At 39.0% G+C, this 18405-nt stretch overlaps 1 protein-coding gene across 5 annotated transcripts in view; it reads left to right on the top strand.

Annotated features, from left to right (window-relative positions):
* The first annotated feature begins 4218 nt into the window (after positions 1–4218).
* The window catches only part of usp9 (ubiquitin specific peptidase 9), a 49224-nt gene continuing 35037 nt past the window's right edge, over positions 4219–18405 (top strand). For 2 of the 5 annotated variants that reach the window (XM_064310781.1, XM_064310780.1), the window contains exon 1: positions 4219–4851. The gene's annotated coding sequence lies outside the window, so the exon portion shown is untranslated. The remainder of the gene's footprint in view (positions 4852–18405) is intronic. The other 3 variants (XM_064310779.1, XM_064310776.1, XM_064310777.1) reach the window with 2 other exon arrangements.

Below are 18405 nucleotides of genomic sequence, written 5' to 3'. Positions count from 1 at the left end.
TTATTGCCATAAACCCACTACCTCACAGCTTTACCTCCGCCATCTTCATCGCTTCTTTACCGGAAGTGATTAGATGTTGCATGGCCTGTGAACCCGGATGCGGAACTTGAAGACTTCAGAAGAATAACCAATCAAAGCATTTGTGGTTAAAAAGACATTTCACAGAAAAAAGACATTCGTGAAAGCAAAATAGATTCATATTTTCCCATATTAATCAATACCTCATATATATGCAAAAATATAGAGAATATATATTTTTATACTTAAACACAAAACAAGTATGTAAACATGGAGGGCTAAACTTTGATTTAATGTTGGCCTCATGTTTTCCTTTTTGTTGTATTGTAGATGTTTTCTTTGATGTCCTAATATATGCTCTTGTTCTAATATGTGCAATGAATATGCCTCGACGTTATTATGATTGTACTTTAATTTGTATAATCCTTGTTTCTTAAGATAATTTATTGAAATAAAGCATGCCTGTTTCAGTTGATTTGTAATTATAAGACTTCATTTTTATATTTTAAAATAGGCAGCATAATTCAGTCAAAGTGTAGGGGAAATCATGAAAGTTATCAGATCATAACAAGTGTGCTCCAAAAGAAGGTTTTGGGGCACTGTTGATTCATTGGACATTGTCCTGCCACTGTTGTGTCCTGAATCACACAATGGATTATATAACAGAATGGAATGTGTAACTTTGGTATGAAATATTTTACCAATCCATCTTGTTACTAATGATAGTGGTCGCTTTACTAGCTAGTTTGTATTCTTTCACGTATATGTAAAATATATGTGAACATTTATATATAGGCTTTGTTTACACATGTATTTCCTTTAATGAATTGTTCTTCATATGACATGTATGTGTGTGCCATGGGAGGGCTGGAAGGGAGGATTTAATGGGGGAATTACTTATTTGTGTGTTTTGTGTGATATAATGCTTGCTCTAAATTGAAATTAAATTCCAAAAATAAAAAATGTACCAGCTACCTATCAAGCTCATATTGGTAAGTTCATATTGGTTATCATAAACTTTGAGTTTTATAGTGTACCTAGACTGAATAAAGTTCACAAGCTTGCTAACTAGCCAGCATTGATCCTAAGAAATTTTGTAGGTTAGATGGTGCAAAACCATGCTTTAAACTAAAAGGCACATTTTTATTTCAGAAGATGCCTGCTGCTCTGGTATTGTCTCCTTCAATTTACTGAAACTGATACTATATACTAACTTTGAGCAACAGAATATAAACTGTTTGAAATATAAACATGAATGCCATCTCATGCAGAAAACACATTGAAAAAGACGTTTTTGTGCACATGATTTTGTTTTTATGACTTGCCTGTACCTTAGTGCAGATTCATATATTTTTGAGCATTAGTTTCTTAAAATTTGACATGTAGCCAATGATGATTCATTCATTAAAGTTTACATGCTCATGCATATGATCCAGTAATGATTTAATTGGATTGTACCAATAAGTCATTTTTCATCTTTTTAAGTCAATGATGTGTTACATCAGAAAAGCCATATGTACAGTCCATTATACCTCCAAAATGTCATCTCGTCTCAAATGAAAGAACACCAAGTACATTCCAGAAAATATTGTATTGGAGTGCCTAAACTGGACTCTCACATGGTTTTGTAATAAGGGAAAATATGACATACAGCAGATTGGGTTTGATTGATGGTAAAGGCAGGATTGTTGGTAAAGACCTTAAGCATAGCTTCCTAAAAAGAAAACATCCTCATTTTCCTTTTTTGAATGAGAAATCATTGGGCTTTCCTCTCGTGTTTCAACTTCCAGCCTTAAATATGTCATAAATACATGAGAGCTAGAATAAATTAATGAATCAATGTCTGAATTGCATTTATTGGGAGCATGCTTATTTATGTGCCTAATAAATTTTATTTCACAAATCTCTCATAACTGGCTAGCGATTCATTTACAATGAAACTACAAAAGTGTAACTAGCCGTTTACGATTCCTTCTCCATAGAGTGTATATTTTGTGCCTGACCCATGGAGATTATTTAAGTAGCAATAGGCATTGCTACGTGTTGACTTGAGAATGAAGGGTAGTTTCCACAGCGTACACCTTGACAGTACAAATTATATTTGCCACTATTAAAACTCACAGCAGATGAAGTATGCATTCATGTGTGTTATATGCTTATTGTTGTATTGTGTGTCATGTTTCAGGACTTCTGGATAACGGAATGTCATAGGAAGGATTTGCATATGCTTTATGGATTTATTTTTCCCTAAGAATACTTAGACTTAGGGATTTGTGTCTTTGAGGTAACACATTTCAGGTAACCAAAGCAGAAATGAGACTAGAACACGACAAAACAGGGGGTCCGATTACTTTTGGAAAAGGTGGGTAGCATTGCTTTGGAATATAGCTTGTTATTTTTCTGTAAAACACACTGGTGAGAGTTAATTGCAGATTGACATCATTTTGATAAACACCAATTTTAATTTGTGTTTTATTTTATAGTCATCTGTGTACTGCATATGACCTGCTTGAAGGGTCGCTCCAAACGATTTGAGTATGTTTGTTTCCCTTCATTTTTGGAATGCGAATGGTGAAAGTGCTTACATTTGATAGTGTTTAATTCCTACCGAAAATGACACAAATTTTTCACTTGGTAGCTCTATGGTTGGCTTAGTGGTTGAATGTCATTTGCCAAATAAAATTATATGTTCAGAATTGGGTAAAGCGGGTCTGGACTACGTCCACTGTGCATTTTTCTGAGTTGGCTATCCATTTGCCAATTGTCTGTGTTCAGGCTGCATTGGCTTTAAAATAAAGCCTGTATGGCTGAGGTTAATCCTCTTCTGACTGCTGCCTTCTCTGTGGCCACACTGTGAGCTAGCAGTTGTACTTCTCTCACCACGGCAACACCAGAGTATCTATTTCACAACTGCACGCATGCCTGTGCAGTATTATACATGTTTGTCTGATCAGATCACAACATTAATTCATACATTTGTATGTGCATCAGTTCCATCCTTCCCCTGCAGTCACATGAGCTGATGATCTATTAGCCCAAAGAGCTGCACCTAGGTGATAGGGCTAAAGCAGCTCTAGAATGATGCACTGAACACCCTAAATTACTTTCTAAATCTTTCCTCTCTCAGTGGGAGGGAGCACATTCTAAATCATCTCAAGAAAATGATGACTTTGAACACAGTTTGCGTCCCATGTCTTGCAAGAAAGATCTTTGCCTCCTTGAAAAAAAGCATGTAATGTCAAGACATGGCTTCTTTTCACTCCAGAGTTCAACTATTAAGCTTGCACAGTCAAAGAGAGTATTTTGTACTCTCTGTTACAGACTTGAGTCTTTTCTTGCTTAGCACATTGTAACTTGATTGGACATATTCTGTTTATGTGCATGAATATTCAGCTAATGGGCATTACAATAGACTAAAATTATTCACGGACAGGAAAATGAAACATGGTTCTGTTTGGTTTTTTTGAGGGGCGAAATGTGTCAGTCAGCCTGAGGTGATTAGTTAGCTGACCAGGTTATCTAGATGGTAAGCTAGCTCACCAACTTGAATTTCTAACTTGTTGATCGGCTAACATCCATTAAATAAACTTTGCCAAAAGGAATCAAGTTTTGGGTTTGCTTGAGTCTTTTTTAGGCATGTAATATTCATTCCATTCTGTAAATTAAATTTGTACAATGAATTTGTTTGAACAGATATGCTGGCTCATTTATCAACTGGCTACCCTCTTCTTTAGAGGAACACTGCATTTTATTTGCTGTATAAGCTACTTTGGAGTTGTTATATTTGATGTATATATACATGATATATATATTTGATTGGCTTTGTTAAGTATATTTAGTAAGAGTACAGCCCCATTAAAATGTTAGGCTAGCTTTGGGTACATATATAGCTAACATATTTTATCTCACTAAACAAAGACCTCATGATAGGCAATACAACTACAACAAATTGTGGTAAGAACAATCGGAGGTAATTATATATTACTCCCAAAATGTGGAAATCTTTTTTGGAATCTCCCAAAAATGTTAAAAAGTTGCGTTTCAATATTGCATTCTGAGACCTAAAAAGTTTGATAGCTGTTTCTTAATATGAATGTAGGTTATCAACACACTCCAATGTTGAGCATGAGATCATCATCCGGATCTTGTCACACCACTGCCACCCCTCCCGCAAAGTTGAGACAACAACAAGCCCCACACACATCAAATGCACCGTTGTAGTGGCCACTGTAGTCGTTCGGTTTCCGGCAAAGAACCAAAATGTCTTCTGTTTCATAAGCTTTGAATACGGCAAACAGACCCGTCATGGTAGGAGGCGGTGCGAGCGGTTTACTGTGAGACACGGCAGTGCCGTTCAGCATTTAGGGAACAGAGACATGAAAGCTGGAGCGTGAGACCGCGTCGGCCTAGAGTCACTGTGTTCGGAGAATTCTCGATTACTCGCTGTAAGTTCGTTTTACAGAGCCCGTTTATCCGTTTGAAAGGCCGGTGAACCGTTGGGATTCTGGAAAGCCGTTTTTGCAGTTTGTACGTGCTGTCCGTTGCTATTAAAGCGGCGTTAGGTCGGAGACTGCGCTGCCGCCATATTGAAACGAACTAGTGACTGACTGGCTGGGACTGAACTGACAAGAGATCGGACCCAGACTGGGGGGGCTGCTGCTGGTGACGCAGGAAAAACACCCAAGAGCAGACAAAAATCAAAGGAAGCGAGCTCATATTTACATACAGGTTACATGCGATTACATTCATAGAACACACGCATATGAAATCAGTCTCCAATTTGCTAAATAAAATCCCGGAGTTGTGAATAGAAGAAGTCATCTCTAATTCCTGGTAAGTAGCTAATAGCTAGCTACCTAGCCAACATTAGCTTGCTAGTTGTTTATCTCTTTGTCATTATTTATTGCATTTAAATACGTAAGGGGTGCATTTAAATTGAGGATTCTCTTTGGACGGGAATCGGCTTAGAATGTCCGATGATATTGGCTGACGGTGACAGAATAGGTGCCCTGTATGGCTGTGCAGAAGCCGGTTGTTGCTGTATTTTTACTGTAAGAAGGAAAATGGCTGACGGCTCCCAGTTTCTGCTCAGCTCACTCTGAATGATCATCAACGGCGAAATTCAGTGGTTTGAATTGTTTAAAGCTGTCAGCGACACGAGATGGTCAGAGACTAGTCAAGCTTTTTCTAATCGAACTCTACCAGACTACTGCTTCTTATGGCCGGCGATTTATGAGTTGGTCGTGTACAACGCCATTATTGAGGTGGAGCGATGTTGGAAAAAGTAGCTAACGCTAGCTAGCTAGCTAGCAGGCCCGAGGACTACGCCTGGAAATGAACGAGCTTGCTATCTGGCGTGCTAACTAGGCCTTGTTTCATTTGTTGAGCTGACGTTACTTATCGCCTGAAAGCTAGCCAGTGCTTCTTCACGAATATGAAAGTGGCTAGCTGTCCTCCTAATAACATTGGGAACTAACGTTATTCATTTAATGTTAGCTAGACAAATAAACTAGCCTGGCAGCTGGCAAGACGTGAGTTTCATCTATCATCCACGGGAAATGTTCAAATATAAAACTTATTTTTAGTTAGTGTAATGTTTGCAAACGTTTGTGAACTGTATTTTGTTTTGTAAGTTAACAATATAGCTAGCGCAGCTTGCTATAGATTATATATAGCACTCGTAAACAACTGGGTTCCAAAACAAAATAGCTAACGTTAGCCAGCAGGCGAACGTATTTTGGCTCTTTAAATAAAAAATGTAAAGTGCATTAGTTTTGTATCTTAACGTGTCGGAAAGCACGGCATCGCTAGGAATGTTTGCATTTCTTATTTCCGTCCTTGTCTCAAAAAGGAATTCAGCTGGGTGGATAGCCACATGCCCATAGTTAACGTTAGTAACGCTTACGTACTGGCTGTCTATTCACCTGTGTTGTAAGCTTGACTAGACTAGCTAGCTAGCATCTAATGTTTTGTGTTCACGTAATAGCTATTTTGACACTGTCATCGCAGAAACGGGGCAGAGTTAACGTTACATTCAAGATATTCTAGCATAGAATGGCTAGCTGAACACTTTATGAGCCAGATCCTGGATTTGTCGTTTTAGGCTCGATTCGTCAGGAGGGCAAAGATTGAGCCAACTATCGTATTGCAAATTTTAAAATAAAGATAACATTAATGGGATTTGGTCGTACAAAGTTATTAGAGGAGTTGGAAGACAAATTGCATGGTTATTTTAGCTAAATATTTGTTACTGTCAATTGACGACGTCCTGTATAATTTGAGTTTAATTATTTAAGGAACCTCAAGTGTTAGCAGCTGGTAAACAAGCAGCGGTACAGCTATCCCGTAGTTATGCTATGGTTTTATTTTCAATTGTGTAATTGATAATAATGCTGTGCTAGTCATTTTAAATAGAAGTCAGTTGGTCCTTGTATACAGATGCGTTTAGTTTATGTTTTCAGCGAGTCTCACATGCGTCTGGTTGACTGGAACTACCTGTTTGTCCTCACTTTATCAGAGCAGTCAGCTGATCTTCGTTGCCGTGGGCATTGCAGGTTACCGTGTGATCCTTTTGAAAAACAGATTGTATTAACGACTGCTTTCACTTCTGTTGGCCGTTGTTGCATTGATAGGAGATGCAGTTGCTTAATTTCTATTGAAAATCACGAAAAAAAACTGCACAGTGCTGCCCAGTGAGCTGCATTAAGGATATTGCATTATAACGTGGCAATCTGACCCTTTGTCCCGTCAACATTGACCCACAGAATGTGGCCACTGCATAGGCACTGTTAAGCGTCCAATTCATCATTGTAAATTCCAAAAGCATGCAGCTTTTTGCTGTGTCAGATTGCACAGGAAATGACCATAGGTTTTTAATGACTTGACCAAGTCATTCAGGGGTTTCACTGAATATAATTTACAATGACTCTGGGGAAACAAACCCCAGTGTCATTTCTTGTCTTCAGTGACAGAATTCTAAGAAACATATTTGTTGTTTTTTTTACCGCCTTCGTGGTCAAACTACATGAAGTTGTACCAGCTGACGATCAAGGACAGGACAGTTTCAGGTTTATTTTATGAAATTGGCTCTGAAGTTCCTTTTGTAATGGAATTACAATAAAAAATAATTTGTTGTGTAGCCTAGTTATATTTGGTTTGTGTTTTGGTGGAATGGCCAATGATTTGGTTTTCCTTGAACTTAGTGGCTCCATAGCATTAAGATGTAAGTTTGGGCGATGTGCATGTCTCCAGTTGATGCCAGCACTGTAATTAATTAAAGATTCCAAGTGGATCAACAAACTTGGCTTTCATTTTTAATTTAATTAATTTGGATACTGTCATTGAATATTATCTGAAGGTATTATTTCTTTATGATTAGCTGAAAGCCAGAAGATTGTCTTATGCTATCAATTCATGCTTCATTTTGGTATTTTCATTTGTCTTATTCCTCATCTGTTTGTTGTTCAATAGAGCCTTCAGTGAAATTTGGATTGAAGAGGATTTGTCATTCATTGGAAACCCAGTTTTGTACATTGGGAACGAGTATTGCTAGCACTGTTGCACTGGTCAGAACAGAGCTGCCATCTGCATGTCTCGTCGTTCAGTTTCACTTGTCTGCATGAAAGCTGGCGCAAATGTTGTGGATGCTGGCCAACTTATCTTATAGTCTAAAAACTAGAGTGAGTGAGATGTATAAAAGCAATCAAAGGTACATTAATTTCCAGTAATAGCTTGGAAGTTGTTTGTCTGAGCGTCAATGTGATTGTTCAATTCAAACTAGGTCATCCACTTTAAAACAGTTCTGTATTGCTTAAAAACTGATTAGGAAATCGGCCTCATGTTGTGTTTCTATATTATTTTTCATGTTGATTCATTGAAAGTCTTGTCAAGTCACCTCATTATAAAAAAATGTCCTGATGCAACCTTCACATTGTTTAGCCTCCTGCTTTATGGTCTCCTGTAAATTCAATCTGTAATGTAATATTTAGAACATTGAATATTGATGTGTCCTAAAAATGTTCCTCTTCAAGTACTGCTGCTGGAGCTAAATGAATTTCTGGAGCCAGTGGTTATCAAGTTCAGAACTGGGGTAGCCGAGGATCACTGCCAGCTGATCTTGGATACAAGGAATGTATTTAGACTGTATATTTCTACAATCTCCAGGTGCCATCTGTGTGGAATAGAGATTTACCATACTCCTCATCCTGTTCCCCCTGGCTTGCATTGTTTTTTATGGCTCCAAGTATGAAAACAGGATTGTGTAGTGATTATATAGTCGACCACCGGTTTCAGTTTTTGTTAAAATAGCCTCACTGTTAAATAGCTGAACATGTGTTAGATAGCCATTTGATTTGAGACTTACTTGGAATTTAGTACATTTGGATTTTGGAAAACACCACATAGGCTAATGTGTAGCACAATAGGTCAATCAAGATCATTTTGTTTTTGTAGTGTCCTACCTATGTAGTTCATTCTAGGGCTGCAAAAATGAATCTAATTGATCATTTTATTTATTTTTTAGAAAGTCCCTCATGACTGAAATATTATGGAAACACCAAACATATTATTAATTGAATTTCTACATGACCGATAGCAGTTGGTTTATGTAATGTTATCTAGCAATATTATGTTATCTGAATCTGTACATAGTGTTTTACAGTTGCTGAAGTTTGTCTATGCAGTTAGCCCTTGCTGGCATTCTGCTTATTGATTAGGCTTCAATGCTGATTGGGGATTGGATAGCATCATGCTCCTGATATCTTATTGTTTTCATTGACCGCCCTGATGCCCAGTCACAGGAAGCGATTTTAATTTTGGGGTAGTGTGATGCAGAAAGCGACATTTTTCGATGAGCGCTTGGGGCAGGGTGCCTTATTCACTTTGAGTTTATAATGACCACTTTGCCCATGAAGGTTATGCTTCTTTGAGACACTCAACAGCAAAACCTGACCTGAAGGTCAGAGCTATTGGTGCTGTCAGGAGTTTCCTACTTTTGTCTTAATGAGTAATCTTACCAATCAGAAGGAGTAATGAAGGAGTAATGGTGGGGGCAGCTGCCGAGGACTCTGTTCTTCAAATAAGACAGCCGTCTATTCGTACCTGAGGTACGCAGAAACGCTTGCTGTGGAGGTCTTGCTGGAATCAGGCTCACAAAAGCAAGGCTTACTATAGGAATGCTGTGGCCAGTGAGTCAGCAGTTATGGCGCTCTAGGCTCCTGTTTGTACCATCTCGTCCCTTTACACATTACCGCATCCAAACAACGAGCAGGCCTCCGAACCAGACTGGACACCTCATTGTTCCTCTTCATTAGTATTCTGTCTGAAACTGCGCAGTGCTGTCTGCTATCTGAATTTGTTCGTCCCCATTTGCCAGAATTAAATACAGCCTTTGAATAAATTGCACTTTTAATGTCAGTGAATTAGTTTTTGTGTTGGATGTTTTTCCTTCGTTTCTTCTGGCAACATTTTTCTCCGAAAACCTAAAGGTAATTAAAAAGGTGCCCATGTTATTTAACTGTTATGAATTAAATATTTCTGTGAATGAAATATTCTTTGTGTGCCACTCCAGCTTAATTATTTCAGGAAACTATTTGCAGAAATTGGTATCAATGAGGAATCAAGATAAATGGCCTTTTGTAGACCATCCTTAATGAATAAAATAAAATAAGCCTATAGTTTGGGAGAAACTAGTGCTGAGGCAACAGGCAATTGACATCCTCCTTGACCCCTCTAGACCATGACACCCTCCTGTGGAGTTCACTTCTGAGGTCATATCCTCTTTCTGTCTCAGTCATTAACTCTTGTGGTTGGCCAACTGACCTTACTGCCATGAGCACTTTACTGCCAAGTGGAGGTTTTGGGCTGAAGCTCAGGTTTGCGTCAGCCAGATACCTTACTAGTCTTGTGCTTCCAATTTAAATGCGCTGCCACAAAGGCACCACACGTGGAAGTGTTTCGGTTTTGTGGAAGTGGTTTTGATGATGAAGTCAGGTAATGTTAGCCAACAGAGCTTGACATCCAGGTAAACTGGTTCAGACATTTAGAAGCAGTGTTTTCCGGGTTGAACCATACCTGAGTAAATTTCTTGACTCACCCTTTGCCGCAGGAAAAATATGTGAAACAATGTTCTTTTTTTTTCTTTTTTTTTTTACATCTTGAAATCATCTTGCCTGAACAGGCCATCAATAATGTTTATGAATTGATTTGAGGGGGTCGGAGGATGTTACTGTGGACCAGTGGGAATTTTGAGCCCTGGCCATTTTTCTTATGTTTGTCGTGATGGAAATAGCTTAGTTGTAGCTGGAAAGAAAGGTCCATCCTCAATATATAACCGTACTGATACTATGTGCAGTAGTGAGGGCTCTCATGGTTTCAGTGTATGACCAATGGAAACATTTGAGCTGTTTCAGGTGGCTGAAGATTATCATGGTAATGCTGATGTTCAAATTTCCTTATTTTTCCATATGCCTTTTTCTGCCCAGTTTGGGGTGCCTTTGTATTTGTCAGCCTCTGCTCTTGGGGTGCGCTCGAACAAGCGTGCGCTCTCCTCCAAAGCATATGAGGTCAGCTGCCGGTTTCTGTCGCATCAAATTTTGCAAGTTTGGCTTGCACAGACATGAGACTGAGGAAGACTTCAAGTGCAGCTTTACAGGTGGTCTTGTGGGCACCCAACAGACCAGCAAGGCTCACTGTTGTGTGACGAAAACGCAATCATTGCAGCTGATTGAAATCCTCCCATCACCGTGGTGACAGTTGAGCGAATCGCCATGCGGGGCTGCAGACAACAGTTAGACACGGGGATGGTCCACATTCGATGCCGGACTAGTGTCTGAAACTAGCATTTTCTTGAACCGGTCACCATGTCTGGTGGATAAAAAATTTTACCAGACACAGGTTTTTTTTTCTTGCAATATAAAAGTGAAAATCACAGAACCGCATGAGCATGCTTTGTAAAAATGTTTTACAAAACATGCTCAGTACCGCTCTGGAGGTGATACGACTGCCGGCGAAAACAGAACGCAGACACCAATCGGAGTAGCCTAATGAATACAAGGATTTGTGGCAGTTGAAGTATCATATTCTAAAGCCATGCTTGTGATTTCTGTAACCGCCATGAACTTTGAATGTATGTTTCAGGAATTTGTTTTGGCCGGTTGATTTCTACAGGATAGTGTGTCTGGTAAATTGGTCCTGTTTACCCAACACTTAGGCTACGTAAATTTCCCACATTTGGCAGGTGGTTGGAGACCAGTTTCAGACTGATTATAGGCCTTTAATTATTTATCTATTTTTAAAATGACTGACTTCAGCCTTTCCATAATACCTCCTTATGGAGGCTGTTGGGTGTTTTGTACTAAAGAATTTGTTTTAGCAGGAAGCGCACATTGGTTGATGTGTAATCCTGACTGTGACATTGTCCGCTTGTCGGTGTGTACTTGGCCATTTTGTTGCTCTGGAAGATATATTTTATTTGGCAGTGATGTCACCGCCTGATCATGTGACTCCTGTGGTCAGTTGCATGACTGTAGTCTGCGTACAGATACATAAAAATAATACTGCTCTTCTGCATTGATTGCACAACATAGGTAGTGCACTATAGGAACACAGGTAGTGCACTGTAGGGTGCTTTTGTAATATGTTTGCCCTCTTCCAAATGATGGGGGGCATAGTGCTGTGATGGGATTGGACAGAGAGTGTGACTGGAAATTACAAAATTGGATAAAAGCAAAAAAATATGTGTAATTAAAATCGAGCTATTTTCCAAGTGTAGGCCATCAGTGCTTTTAGGGTGCAGTACTGATGCACATTAGCCTCTGTGGCCATGATTTTACAGGCTATAGAAATGTAGCTGAGGTGGGTTTCTCCGATCTGCTCTCCAAAATCACTTTGGATGTATTAGGCTACTTATTAGTCCTAGGAGTTGTCTGATGTAGGTGCAAAATGTGAAAAAATAATTTGGTTTCACATTGGTTGAATTCTGAACATTTGCTACTGTTTGGATAAATGATTGTGTTTCCTTAACACATTTTAATTTCAAATTTGCAATTATCTTACTCAAGACCAGGTTATTTGAAGCATTGTTGTGTTGCAGGGGAATTCCACCATAGAATGAGCTTTGACTTGTAGAAGAGGAGCTGTCCTCCTGATTAAAATGAGGTCTTGGCCTGCTCTCAGCCAGCGATATTGCCCCAAACTACTGTGCATGCTCGGGGTACCTGCTTTGCTAAAGATTACATCTGGCGGGCACCCACAGTCCGTGGGTGGGCATCAGACAATGCCAGCCACAGGTTGCCACCCCTACCTGAATGCAAACGGAGGGGCTAGGCGTTATTACTAGGCCTGGTGAGTGGGTAGCATTACTCAATAGCTAGCCAGCCACTGAAGGAAATCTATATTTGTGTGATCACTTCAGTTCACTTTACTGCTTTAGTTCTGCTAAAAAGAAATTGAGATTTTTGTTGTTTATTTGGTGGTGTTGTGTCTTGTGTTTAGTTTGGCTGACACTTTTCCGTGTTCTCTGATTTCATGACGTGCTCCTGTGTCTGTACTGTGTATACTGTCTATGTTCCCCACCTCATCCAAGGGCAGTGGATCCTCATCAAAAAAGGGACATTCGTTGGCTGTAGGTTTGCTGGAGATGACCATAGAGGGAAGAAAAGTACATGTGTAACCTGCAGCAGCAGGCCAACATGTCATGGACACCTTGGAACACACCACTTACTGGTTTTTAAAAAATTATTTATTTTTGCTGTTACTGTGTCTTACTGAAATGGGTATCTGCTTACTGGAAACTGTTGATTGCTCAATAGTCATGTGTGGACTATTGCAACCTGACTATTATTACTATATATGACTTATTTTTACAGAAATTAATTAATTGCAAAACCATGATTTTGGAAACCAGCAAGCTCTGCGTGCTGATTCATTCTAGACAAGGTCTATTGTCCTGAAGTGCTCATTGTTCTGAACAAGACGGAACTTGGAATGATCATGATAAAAACATTCATCATTTGCAGCCCCTTTTTTCCATTTTAAAGAAAAACACACAAAAATATCATTATGATGCTTATATTTAATGGACACAAATAACACAAAGTATCTCTGTGTTTATAGATGGTGAAATGGCAGCCAGTCACATTTCAGCTGAAAGTGATATGCCCTGCTGCTGCTTTTGCTGCAGTTGTGCTTGGACACCAGTAATTGCTGCTTGCAGCTATATTTTTGTGTTGTGTTTGGCTTCGCTTGAGCAGTTTTAGACTATGCTGGCTTGTATGTAAGTATGCAAACCGAGCTGAAACTAGATGGTCGGATAAACAGACATGGGCAAGATGGCATGCTATCTAGCTTGATATGCAGTTCTGTATGTACTGCATTTGTGGTTTTCTACGGAGTGTTATAGTAAACTAAATGTACATCATGGTGGTTATAAATAGTGTGGCTAGGTATCATTTCCTTTATGATATTTGAGGTCGACAGTGGGTTCTAAAGGAGCCAAGTAAATTCCTTTCTTGTATATTTACTAATTGACTGACCAAAAATCTACGTACAAGCACGCCTCTACTAGGAGGCAAACTTGTTGCAGAAAGAAATGGAGAATTCCGTCGGTACAGTTTTCCATATTGTTGCCAATTCAGGATGAATTTGTCAGAAAATAGCTGATTTCTTTTTGTTGCACTTTTTGAAAATATCTTTGTTAGTAAGAGCTGTGACCAGCCCTTTTGTTCTCCTCAACCACATCATGTATTGTAAATTTTTCTGTCGCTCCATCAGGTGCTGTTCGCATGCAGAGTATGTGTTTCCACATACCCCGAGGACCCATCTCTTTAGGAAATACCCCCCCCCACCCCATTTTCCACCCAGATTCCCATTCCTCTCTTCCACATTTTACCCATAATTACCCATCGCCTGACCATTGTGCTCTCATTAGTCAGCACTTGGGATGTTGGTGATTTGTGAATCAGGGTCTTTTCTTTGTTTGCACTAATTGTGAATTGTTCTGGATTAGGCTAGTGCATCTGATAAATGCCTGAAATGTGAGATGTTTAGTTGTTCTATTAGTTAAGTGAGATTAGTAAAATAAATGGAATGAAATGAGAAGGATTAAGTGTGTCCTTAAGGGAGTGGGTCTCATTTCTGTGCCCACCTCAGATAAAAGATTGAGACATGAAATAAGTGCAAAAGAGGCACAACAGGATGGGTGGATAAACTGCAAATTACAAAAGCACTGGCTGTGTAGACGAACAAGATGGAAACCATAAAAAAGCAATCTGCAGATAAAGCACGAGTCAGTGTCCATTTATTTATGTTTAAATTTACATTAAGAGTTTACTTTTGACCATAATCGGCCTCCTTATTTGTAATATTTGTAAGTTTGTGGCAGTATTTCACTGCGAGGATTCTGAGAATCTGTAAAACTGTAAAATTCAAAACCCGTTACTAAGATAATTTAATTGAATGATCTTTTCAATTATTAAGCCTGGAACAGGAGTTTGAAGCCCCAGTCACGAATCCGGTGTGTGAGTTTCTTTACAGAATTTCCCACACTCTGCTAATCTGATGTTTTGAATATTCCTGCATTTATTTTCTTGTAATCAAACTGTTTTGGTACCAGGGCAAATGGTTGAGGGTTGTGAGTTTCTGTGATGAAAGGGACTCCTCTCACAGAAGATAGCTGTCCTCCTGTGAAATCGAAGGTTTTCCACTCTGCTGTCAATTTCAGAAAAGATGATTGGTGGAGAGCGAGCCGTGACAGTCCTGTGCGCATGAAGTGGTTGAGTGCTTATTTGCCTAGCGTGATGTCCGTAGTGGTGCAGTAACAATTTCCCTGCATTTTACCTGGAGCCAAACGTATCGAGAGGCTAAGGACAGATTTGTATGTCTTATTGTTCGGAGTGAAAGGGCATTTTGTTATGGTTTTCCTTTGGTTCAATAGTATTAAGTGTTTTGATTGAATGTAGGCTAGTCGTGATATCAGATGCAAGTAGGCATTGAATTTATTTATTTCATAAAGATCAACTTTAACTGCAAACTTTACTTGCCATCGTCACCTTACTAAAGATGTCACTTCAAAATGGGAAGCAAATTCTTTAGTGCTGGATTTCCAAGTATGGCAATTAGCCTACCTGTCATTTAACACATTTCACATTGATCTCTATACATGGACCTAAAGTCCTGCAGTTCCCGTTTTAAAAAGCCACAGAGAAGTTGTTCTTGACCCCCCGTGGACGATGATATGCCGTGATAACACCTACACAATGTGTTGGTTGTGTCAGTTAAGCCAAGTACAACTCAAATTTTTATACACTTATTTTTGTTCCGTTTTTTCAAACCCCTCTGCCACAGCGTTGTTTTTGGACTGCTTTCCCCATGGTCAGCCAGACAGAACCTGCTCTTGGGACCACAGCATACTCCACTAAAGTAAATTGTATCTAAACACTGGAGTGATTTGGTAGAAACTGAGCTAAATTATTTCCAGTGATGCAGAATTAATTACTGAGTTTCTCAGCTCTTGCATATATGCATTGAACTAAACCTCTGACCAGGGGATTGTGCTTGTTCCCTGCTAGTAGTCCACTGTGCTTCAGTACCATGGAAAGTTCTGGCAATCCAATAGCTGAATGGAGTAATTATTCCCATATGCTTCTTGCTGATTCTTTCCTTCTTGCTAAATTTCACAGCAGGAGTGTCTTGCAGAGTTCCTTTTAGAGAACGTAGATTTTGGATTCATAGGAAAATAACCAACCTGAATGCCAAGCTGGAAAATAAGAAAGCATCTCTGCTCTGTTCCTCTTGGTCAGCACGCATATTGTTCTGTTTCCATGTAGCGTCTTAATTGGACTCTGTTTTCATGTCACATGCGTAATCAGCACACATAAAATAAATGCAGGTTACGTGGTCATGGCGTGCGTACACATTATTATCAAGAGACTTGTTATTTACCACATTAAGCTTCAGAAATGTGGCTCCCCTTATCTGTGATACCTGTGGAACATTAGCTGCTCTTTGCTTTTAGCATCTGCAGTAAATTGTCCTCCACACAACCTTGAAACTTTACTGCAGCAACTGCATTGTGTTGGAAGCAGTGCTCACGAAAATTGGCTAGATGTATTGTACGGTTAGCTAATATATTTGGCAGCGCCTCGGCAAAGTTTTTGAGTTCTTCGGAGACATAAATATGCTGATATATGTGATGTGCATGACAGGATGAATAATCAGAATCGAGTTGTCAGCTGATGGTTGGTAGGAACAGCTGTTTTAATGTAGCGTTTCCTGGAAGCTGGTGTGGCCATGGCTGTGGATGCTGCTTACTCTAGTTCCTAGGCATTGGATGACAGCTGTAACCCAGGCAACCGTTTTAAAAGCAATATGTGATGGGCCCTACAAACCTGTGTGGCATTATCGGTTTACCAGATGCACCTAAGAAAGCTAGCTTGCTGAATTTAGCAGATAGGCCTATTTGAAATGCATAGGCTAGTTAGATAGTTAACAACCAGTAAATTAGCTAAATGTCAAAACATGAATTAACATAAAAATAATATTGCTTAACACTAATGCAGTTTGACATTGTTTTGTCAAACATACCTAGCAAAATTAAATGGTTTGTAATTAAGACACCAGATGAAACCTTATGCCAGTTTCAGTCAACACAGTATACTTTCTGGTTTTACCTACACTGTCACTGTTAAAAGGATATTGCAGTGTGAAATGGAAATGCTTTAAATTCCATCAAATAGTGTGCACATTTTTAAATACTGACAGAGATAATAAGAAATGCACCTGGTGACATTAAACATACATTGTAACATTTTAAATGTGAATTTTAGTATTTATTTGAAAGTGGATGAACGTCATCTTAGACCAGATAAAACCGTAGTGTAGCTTTGGCTGTAGAGCTGATCCCCCGAATATGCAGATGCTTTACTTGATGTGACTGATTTAATTGAAGGATCTGGCTGATGCTTTTGTGGCAGAGTGCTGAAAGACTTTCTGAAAAAGTATAATCTGGGCTGCGGGAAGGTTCGCTGTTCTTTAGCACACTTTTGTTGATTCTGTAACTGTCATCAAAGTGATGCAGCAATACCTTTTTTTTTTGTTTGCTTGGCTTAAAATAGGTTTTAAGGTGGACTGCACTAGCCTCGATTGAGTCATTTAACTTTATCCCTTTCAGCCTCTGTCCTCCTTAAAATTTCCAGGAATAACTTTTTTTTTTCCATCACAAAAGTTCAGACAACATGGTATAAAAATTTGTAACTGAATTAATTTGGGTATATTATATATGTATCTTGTTTTTTAAAATTGAATGTATTCACTTGTTTAAATTGCGTAACGAGAGCATAATTTTCACTGAACAAAGCAAAGTTTAAAATATCTAAAAATAAACCAGTCCTGGCTACGCTGTAAAGTGAGAAGCCTGGCCAGATTACAAGATGAAGCTTTAAATGGCGCTCACAACAGTGCTCACGTGTTGCTTTTTGCACATTGCCATTTACATGGAAACGGCTGCTGGTGTTGTGCTTAAAGTAGGCCTGGCTAACGGCTTAATACAACGCTGTTGTGTTTATTCGGTTTGCTAGACCCATAAAGGAGAGCACATGAAGGGAAAGTTACATGTTGAATATTGCACACTAGTGGACTGCAAATAAAATGTTTTTTTGTGCATTAACTGAATGTTAGGCAGCACTAATGTTATAATTCCACCAGGTACTTGACATACTCTAACTGACAGAATGCCTGGCTCTTGAATGTATTTTTCCTTGATGTATAATGTATGAGTGCAGTGGGAAGGGACCAGGTGATTTCCTACTTCGGTTTATTATGGTACTGTATTCACATGTTGATCCTCAGCCTTTTCGTTTTGGTTTATTTATATCTCTGCGTGCGTTTGACGCTCTTGCAATATCAGTGTTAATCTACCCCCCTGCTGTGTTAGGGGTGTAAAAGCTTGACTAAAGGAGCTTCAGGAGCGGCTATACTCTCCCTCGCCTGACTTGAATCATTCAGAATGGATTCAGGTTTGTGTGTGGTAGTGGTTCTAGAGAACGATCCCAGTCTGATTTTCATTCGATATTGCAGTGTCGTGGTTATTTGGGTTACACCCACGTCTACATTCCCTTCGCCTCTATACGGGTCTTTTATCTGATTTTATATGTATCTTTATTTCATTTTATTTTATTGCAATGCCTATAATCGATATTAGATGGGATATGTATTGTATAAATGGTCTTAAACCAGAGGAATGAACCTTCAGTTCATTATTCTGTAGTAGGCTTTGAAAGCATTTTGTCTCTAGCTTTGAGGTTTTCTTATTTCTAGTGGCATAATGGAAGGAACTGTACATCCTGTAACCCTGTCAATAGTTCATTCTAAATGCAGAGAAATCTGCAATAT

Source organism: Anguilla rostrata, chromosome 15, assembly GCF_018555375.3.
Source record: "Anguilla rostrata isolate EN2019 chromosome 15, ASM1855537v3, whole genome shotgun sequence".
Taxonomy (NCBI): domain Eukaryota; kingdom Metazoa; phylum Chordata; class Actinopteri; order Anguilliformes; family Anguillidae; genus Anguilla; species Anguilla rostrata.
The sequence above is the reverse complement of the archived record's forward strand: the minus strand, read 5'-3'. Positions and strand labels throughout refer to the sequence as shown.